Source organism: Rutidosis leptorrhynchoides, chromosome 5, assembly GCF_046630445.1.
Source record: "Rutidosis leptorrhynchoides isolate AG116_Rl617_1_P2 chromosome 5, CSIRO_AGI_Rlap_v1, whole genome shotgun sequence".
NCBI classification, from domain to species: Eukaryota; Viridiplantae; Streptophyta; class Magnoliopsida; order Asterales; family Asteraceae; genus Rutidosis; species Rutidosis leptorrhynchoides.
In genome coordinates, this window is record NC_092337.1 from 454,133,366 (window position 1) to 454,143,101 (window position 9,736).

The window sequence follows — 9,736 nt, forward strand, 5'->3', positions numbered from 1 at the left end:
TGAACCGTGAGTTTATAGTCTCCCTTTTTAAATACCTTAAATATTTTTGGGCTGAGAATACATGCAATTTATTTTAAACGCAATAAGACACAAGTACATACTAAATTCTACACTGAGTTAAACCGAAAATCCCTTAACTTTGGTAACTAGTAGCTGCCAGTACATAGGATATGGACTGGTGGGCGCGAATAATTGTATATGGATCCATAGGTCTTGACATCCCCGTCCGAGCTAGAGCGCTAGCCTTTTAACGGACGTATGTTATTTGAGTTTATGACACGTTGGTTTGCGTGTATTAAAATGAATAGGGTAATTATCATTATAGCGTTAAGTTTAGTTACCAGGATGCTCTGTTACGTAGAATCTATTGATAAACTTTTGATGAAATCTTGTGGTCTATCTTTATATATGTTTATGACTCGAGCAATTAAACCTATAATTCACCAACATTAGTGTTGACTTTTTAGCATGTTTTATTCTCAGGTCCTTAGACTGCTTCCGCTGTAATGTGCTTGTTGCCTGCATGGAGTCTCTCATGCTTTGTACAAAGTTTATTGCATTCAAAATAAAACTGCGTTGTGTAATAAATAATTGGACTGTGATGTCAACCTGTAAATTAAAGACTTACGTATTTTGGGGTTTTGCTTATACCTAAGCACTCGCCCACATGTTTATAACTTTCTATGTTTAGAAAGTCACTTATTTTAATGAATGCAATATTTTATCAAAATGTATCATATAGAGGTCAAAAACCTCACTGTGGAATCAATGATTAACGTGCCGCGTCAATAGCGATTTTGACGGGTCGTTACAGTTGGTATCTGAGCTTGAGGTTATAGGGAACCAGAAATTACATTAGTGTGTTTAACTGGTAATTGTTAGGATGCATTAGTGAGTCTGGACTATGACCATATCTGTTTTTACTGATTTTTGCTTATCATTTGGTCAAAAACATTATATGTGATATATTTATATACTAACGTAATTGTTGTTTCAATTATGTGATAGATGACTTCTTCTAATCCTATCATTTTGTACGACTCGGAATCAGACACTGAATCTATTCTATCCACAACTGTAAAGAGCGTTCCAATACATATTAAAGAAGAAATTGTGTTAGCTGGGGAATCTCAACTTCAGGTTAACCCAGAGGAGGTCCCAGCTCCACCCAGATTTAGTTTTCTGGAGCCACAGTATCGTTGGCATGGACCCATGATCCCTAGATTAAACGAGGATCGTCCATTTCTAAACGAACATGGACATTGGGCCAGATACACCGCCGACGGGCGGGTTGTGCCAATTACGCCTGGCAGATTTCGGTTCATGACCACCGGTACATATTCTCGTACACATGATTCAGACAGTTCGTCATCATATTCTCCTACACATGACTCAGACAGTTCGTCATCAGACGAGATCAGTGAGGAAGAGGATTTCGCTAATGAAATAAAAGAAGTCACTAAGGAGAAATTCCAACTTGCTATAGATAATAAAAATAACCACAAAAATAAAAAGTCCTTAATTATTAAAAAGGAACAGGACCATTCGATCCATAACCACCCTTATTGTATTAAACCCACTGAGGCAACGGGTACCTCAAAACCCCAACCAAAAATTAAATACACTGCTAGAATGTCTGTCGGACCTTGCACACACAAACAATTGGCAGAGAGAACCAAATGGGAAGAAGTTTCTGATAGTTCCGAATAAACGACCTCGCAACCATAAATCTTCCATGCGCTATTCTATTGCTTATGAGTGCTACTCTATCTTGTTATGTAGAATAAGCATATGTAAAATATCGGTATTGTATGGTATTGTATTATTTTTGTTTATTAATAATAAATGCATGGAATTATTATTTGTATCATTACTACTTCTTATTATTATTATTACATAATAACATAGTAACCCGCTATAATTTTTCATAGTGGAATATTATTAGGATTTTAGTAGTTAATTCCTTGTACTAGCTATTATGTATGAACTTAACGGGTAGGTAATACCCTAGAAATAATTATAAAATGCTAATAAGAAGAAAAGGATTTTATAATAATTGGTTCATATTATTAATATACTACGATTAACTATTGACAACTCATTTTACCTATAATATTCTATATGATTAAATTATCTCTGTTGTATTTATTGAAGAAACATGTCTCAAATGTCGGATGCTGAGTTTGAGGAACTAGCCGAGAAACGTGTGAATGAAAGAATTGCTGCAGCTGAGGTAGCAAAAGCAACAGCCGAAGCAGCAGCCAAAGCAGCAGCCGTAAACACAAACTCACGAAACGGATGCTCATACAAAACTTTTCAAGGATGCAAACCACAGACGTTTAGTGGGACGGAGGGACAAGTCGGTCTAACCCGATGGTTTGAAAAGATGGAGTCCGTTTTCAAAATCAGTAATTGTGCGAACGGAGACAAGTCAAAGTATGCTTCGTGCACATTGCAAGACGGTGCACTTACTTGGTGGAACAATTATGCTAAAGCAGAAGGAGTAGATACGGCATATGATATCTCTTGGCAAGAACTGAAAAAGATGCTAATCGAGGAGTACTGTCCTCGAAACGAGATCATAAAAATGGAATCTGAGTTACGTAATCTGAAGGTTTTCGGCGCGAATCTCAATAACTATGAAAAGCGTTTCATGGAACTAGCCTTGTTGTGTCCCGAATTGGTGCCAAACGAGAAACGAAAGATAGAAATGTATATTGACGGTTTATCGATCAATATCAAAGGAAATGTTACATCGTCCAAACCGAATACGATGCAGGAAGCCATGACAATGGCACACCAACTCATGGACCAGATCACAGAGAGTTCGATTAAGGCACCAATTACCGAAGTCAAGACAACTGAAGGAAAGAGGAAATAGAAAGACTATAAGGGCAAAAGTACTCACCTGAAGAAACAAGAAACTTTTAAAGGTAAACAAGATGGGGCAACTGCAAGTCCAAACTATAAGGGACCCCATCCGTTCTGCAAAAGATGTTACACACATCATGCAGGTTATTGCCAAGTGGTCTGTGATAAGTGCAACAAGAAAGGACATGTGGCGAAAGATTGTTATGCCACCGTTTCTGAAGTGAAGACAAAACCGACCGATGTCAAGAAATGTTTTGGATGCGGGAAGTCTGGTCACTTTATAAATCAATGCCCTGATAAGGAGAAGAACAAAGAACCCGCACGTGGGAGGGCATTTAATTTTAGTGCCAGTAAAGCACGTGAGGATCCTAATCTTGTCACGGGTACGTTTACCGTTAATAATCAACTAGCTTCTATTATGTTTGATACGGGTGCTGATAGAAGTTATATGTGTAAATACTTTAGTTCTAAACTAAAATGTGCATCATTACCTCTAGACGATAAATATACTATTGAATTAGCTAATGGTAAACTGATAAAAGCCGATAAAATTTGCCATGGTTGCGAAATGAATCTCGCTGGTAAAACCTTCAAAATCGATTTGATACCCGTAGAATTAGGAAGTTTTGACGTAATCATTGGCATGGACTGGATGTCCAAAACAAGAGCGAAAGTTGTTTGCGCTGAGAAAGCAATCCGTATCCCTCGTAAGGATGAAACGTCATTAATGATTTATGGGGAGAAGAGCAACTCGAAGCTGAACCTTATCAGCTGTATGAAGGCCCAGAAACTTATAAGAAAAGGTTGTTATGCTATTCTGGCACACGTAAAGAAGATCGATACTGAAGAAAGAAGCATTGATGACATGCTGGTTGTAAGAGAATATACCGGAGTATTACCAGAAGAATTACCAGGGCTACCTCCACACAGATGTGTAGAATTCCAGATTGATCTCGTACCAGGAGCCGCACCTGTAGCCCGATCCCCATATAGACTTGCACCTTCAGAAATGCAAGAATTACAAAATCAGTTGTAAGAATTATCGGACCGTGGATTTATTCGTCCCAGCTTTTCACCTTGGGATGCTCCTATTCTGTTCGTCAAGAAGAAGGATGGATCTATGAGAATGTGCATAGATTACCGAGAATTAAACAAATTAACGATCAAGAATCGGTACCCATTACCGAGGATTGATGATTTGTTTGATCAATTGCAAGGATCAAGTGTTTATTCTAAGATTGATTTACGCTCCGGATATCATCAGCTGAGAGTGAAGGAAGAAGATGTTCCTAAAACCGCGTTCAGAACCTGTTACGGTCACTATGAATTTTTTGTCATGCCTTTTGGATTGACTAATGCTCCAGCAGTATTCATGGATCTAATTAATCGCATCTGTAGACCGTATTTAGAAAAATTTGTCATTATTTTTATCGACGACATATTGATTGACTCGAAGAACAAGGAAGAACATAAGCAACACTTAAGACTGGTACTGGAGGTACTCAAGAAAGAAGAACTGTACGCAAAATTTTCGAAGTGTGATTTCTGGTTACAAGAAGTACAATTTTTGGGCCATGTTGTCAGTAAACATGGAATTAAAGTTGACCCTGCCAAGATCGAAGCCATTAGTAAATGGGAAACACCGAAGACTCCAACACAAATCCACCAATTCTTAGGTCTTGCTGGTTACTACCGAAGATTCATTCAATATTTCTCTAGAATCGTCAAACCCTTAACTGCATTGACTCAAAAGGGAAAGAAGTATGATTGGACCACGGAACAGGAATCCTCATTCCAGTTATTAAAGAAGAAGTTAACGTCTGCACCCATTTTGTCATTACCAGAAGGAAATGATGATTTCATGATCTATTGTGACGTTTCGAGCCAAGGTTTAGGATGTGTATTAATGCAACGCACAAAAGTTATCGCATATGCCTCACGACAACTAAAAATTCATGAAAAGAACTATACGATGCACGATTTGGAACTTGGAGCAGTAGTTTTTGCACTCAAAATATGGAGACACTATCTATATGGCACCAAGTGTACAGTGTACACCGATCATAAGAGTCTTCAGCATATTTTTGATCAAAAACAACTCAATATGAGCCAACGTCACTGGATAGAGTTGTTGAACGATTACGATTGTGAAATCCGTTACCACCCCGGAAAGACTAATGTTGTAGCTGATGCCCTAAGTCGAAAAGAAAGAGTAAAACCTCTTAGGGTCCGAGCTTTGAACATTACAATTCGTACTGATCTCACAAAGCAAATTCAAGCAGCACAGTTAGAAGCTTTAAAAGAAGAAAATGAAAAAGGCGAAATGAGCAAAGGGTTAGAAAAACAACTTGAAGTAAAAGCCGATGGAACCCTGTATTTTGCTGGTAGGATATGGGTACCAAAACATGGTAACCTAAGGCAACTAGTACTGGATGAAGCACACAAAACGAGGTACTCAATTCACCCGGGAAACGGGAAAATGTACCACGATCTCAAGAAGTTCTATTGGTGGCCCAACATGAAAGCCGACATTGCTACTTATGTTGGAAAGTGCCTGACTTGCGTCAAGGTCAAGGCTGAACATCAGAAACCGTTAGGACTACTGACACAACCAGAGATTCCTCAATGGAAGTGGGAATGTATTACCATGGATTTTATCACAAAGCTACCGAAAATAGTGGGAGGTTATGACACCATCTGGGTTATTGTGGATCGTCTCACTAAGTCTGCTCACTTCTTACCAATACGAGAAACCGATAAGATGGAAAAGTTGGCACAAGTTTACATAAAGAAAGTTATTTCTAGACACGATGTGCCTGTGTCCATCATCTCTGATCGCGACAGCCGATTTACTTCAAGGTTCTGGAAAACTTTACAGAAAGCAATGGGGACACGTTTGGATATGAGTACATCATATCACCCCCAGACAGATGGCCAAAGTGAAAGAACCATTCAAACCCTAGAAGACATGCTAAGGGCATGTGTCATCGATTTCGAAAACGGATGGGATAAACATCTACCACTGGCAGAATTCTCATACAATAACAGTTACCACAAGAGCATAAAGGTCGCGCCTTTTGAAGCACTTTATGGCAGAAAGTGCAGGTCTCCCGTATGTTGGACTGAACTAGGGGATAGTCAACTGACAGGTCCTGAGATCATACACGAAACAACTGAGAAGATCGTCCAAATACAAGAGAGACTGAAAATAGCTCGAAGTCGCCAAAAGAGTTATGCTGATATAAGAAGAAAACCGCTAGAATTTCAAGTAGGCGACAAAGTCATGTTAAAAGTGTCACCCTAGAAAGGCGTTGTACGATTCGGAAAATGAGGAAAGCTAAGTCCTAGGTACGTAGGACCCTTTGAAATCACAGAAAGAATTGGAGCAGTTGCTTATCGATTAAAGCTACAGCAAGAACTTAGTAGTGTTCATGACACATTTCACGTGTCAAATTTAAAGAAATGTTTAGCTGAAGAGGATGTCGTAATTCCTCTTGACGAAATACGAATCAATGATAAACTCCATTTTATCGAAGAACCTATTGAAATCATGGACCGTGAGGTCAAACAATTAAAACAAAGCAAAAACCGATAGTTAGGGTTCGTTGGAACGCTAGACGAGGACCCGAGTTTACTTGGGAACGTGAGGATCAAATGAAGCAAAAGTATCCACATTTTTTCACTGATATCGCTCATAAAACACGTACTACTCAAAATTTCGGGACGAAATTTTCTTTAACGGGGAGGTTATGTGATGACCCGGAAAATTTCGACTAATTTAAACCAATTCTCTATATGATTTAATATTATGTAAACCGGTATATATATATATATATATATATATATATATATATATATATATATATATATATATATTATAAGATGTACAAGTAAAACACTAATTGCTACCGTAAAAACGACTTTGCTACAGTAAAATACTATTTGCTACAGTAAAAACGACTTGCTACAGTAAAACACTATTTGCTACAGTGAAAACGACTTTGCTACAGTAGCTACATTGAAAACAACTTTGCTACAGTGAATTGCTACAGTGAAAACGACTTTGCTACAGTAAACACTATTACTACAGTAGATACTATTTCCTACAGTAAAAACCTATTTGATGTCAACGAACTAGCAAACAAAAACAGATAAGGCGGCCATGCTATCGCATGGCAAAAACACTGAAAACTCATGCGATCGCATGAGCTACAGTAAATGGAAAAGTACTATAAATACGCCAGTTTCCTCGACGAATTCCTTACACTTCTTTCTTCTGTAATTTATTTATATTTATATTATAATTATAATTTTAAATTTAAGTTTAATAATAATAAGGTATATACGAGAGTGTTTTTAATTCGGGTTTCAAACCGTTTTAAGCTAAGGAAATATTGGGTATTGTTCGGGGTATTGTTCTTGAATCCAAGGCCAACCATACAGTCATCTACCATCATTACGTCTACGCAATTTGCCTACAATATTGAGTCTCAATATTGAACCGTGAGTTTATAGTCTCCCTTTTTAAATACTTTAAATATTTTTAGGCTGAGAATACATGCAATTTATTTTAAACACAATAAGACACAAGTACATACTAAATTCTACACTGAGTTAAACCGAAAATTCCTTAACTTTGGTAACTAGTAGCTGCCAGTACATAGGATATGGACTGGTGGGCGCGAATAATTGTATATGGATCCATAGGGCTTGACATCCCCGTCCGAGCTAGAGCGCTAGCCTTTTAACGGACGTATGTTATTTGAGTTTATGACACGTTGGTTTACGTGCATTAAAACGAATAGGGTAATTATCATTATAGCGTTAAGTTTAGTTACCAGGGTGCTCTGTTACGTAGAATCTATTGATAAACTTTTGATGAAATCTTGTGGTCTATCTTTATATATGTTTATGACTCGAGCAATTAAACCTATAACTCACCAACATTCGTGTTGACTTTTTAGCATGTTTTATTCTTAGGTCCTTAGACTGCTTCCGCTATGATGTGCTTGTTGCCTGCATGGAGTCTCTCATGCTTTGTACAAAGTTTATTGCATTCAAAATAAAACTGCGTTGTGTAATAAATAATTGGAGTATGATGTCAACCTGTAAATTAAAGACTTATGTATTTTAGAGTTTTGCTTATACCTAAGCACTCGCCCACATGTTTATAACTTTCTATGTTTAGAAAGTCACTTATTTTAATGAATGCAATATTTTATCAAAACGTATCATATAGAGGTCAAAAACCTCACTGTCGAATCAATGATTAACGTGCCGCGTCAATAGCGATTTTGACGGGTCGTTACAAGATCTATCTTTAGGATTCGTGTCAATTAGTAGACTGGTTTACTAATTCTTAGGTTACCAAGCAAAAGGGGCATATTCGGCTTCGATCATTCACCCATATAATGTAGTTTCAATTACTTGTGTCTATTTCGTAAAACATTTATAAAAATTGCGCATGTATTCTCAGCCCAAAAATATAAAGGGTAAAAAGGCAAATGAAACTCACTCTACAATATTTTGTAGTAAAAATATTCATACGACGATACTGAACAATGCAGGGTTGGCCTTGGATTCACGAACCTATATCATTTATATATATATTAACACCTATAATTAACATGTAATAATAATCAAACTCATTTGTATATATTTATTATATATTATTTATTAAAAATAGTAATACAATGTTTATATACTTATCATATATGTAATTGATATATTTTTATATAAATAACTTTTGGTTTGTTAAAATAATGATTTTAATAATACTAAAACAGTGTTGATAATAATATTATTTAGGTTTCATAATGAAATATTAATTTTTGATAACAATGCTAGTTATTTTATTTGTAGTAATAATAATAATGATAATACTAGTAATAAAAATAATGATAATAATAATAATAATAATAATGATAAAATCATGTTTAATGATAATAATGATAATAATAATAATAATAATAATAATAATAATAATAATAATAATAATAATAATAATAATAATAATAATAATAATAATAATAATAATAATAATAATAATAAGAGTAATAATAATACTACCTCACATGAAAAAGCTCCAAAAAGGAATTAACTGCCTTAGACAGGGCTCGAACCCAGGACCTCTCGCTTATCAAACATGCTACTAACCATTGAACTGCTCAACAATTTCTATTTTGATTCACGACTTATATCATATAACTCGTATTTTCGTTTTCAAGCCCAACAGAATTTTTGTATTAATTCGACCCAAAGGAAACCAAGGCGTGGCCCGATGGAAAACATGGCCCAACAGAAAAATGAACCTTGGCCAAGCATTAAAACTTCGGCCCAACTGAAAATGGTAGCCCAAATTATTTTCTCTTCTTCATTTAAAGAAAATAATGAAAAAGAAAAACGCCACAGATCAGGATTGATCTCGTGACCTCTTGGCTAAACCAACAACGCTTTAACCCACTGATCTGCTTGCTCTTTTCTGAAATATATCAACACTTAATTATATTTAACCTTATCCATATATCCTTCTTTTTCACTAAATTCATTTCATGATCATCCTTATTCCACGTCTTCGTTCATCATCGAAATCAACATCTTCTTCGTAACATCATCATCATCATCATCATCGCTAATTATCTATCAACATTCTTCATAATCCCTCGTCATTATTAGCAAACAATCCCCACGGTTCACCTTCTTCCTCCTCCGTCACTAGGGATGGCAATGGATCGGATATGGATCGGATGATGCCATATCCACATCCATATCCATTTAAGTTTTGCTCATCCATATCCATATCCATATCCATTTAATTTCATTTCATCCAACCATATACATATCCGATGGATTTTGCAGGTTAATG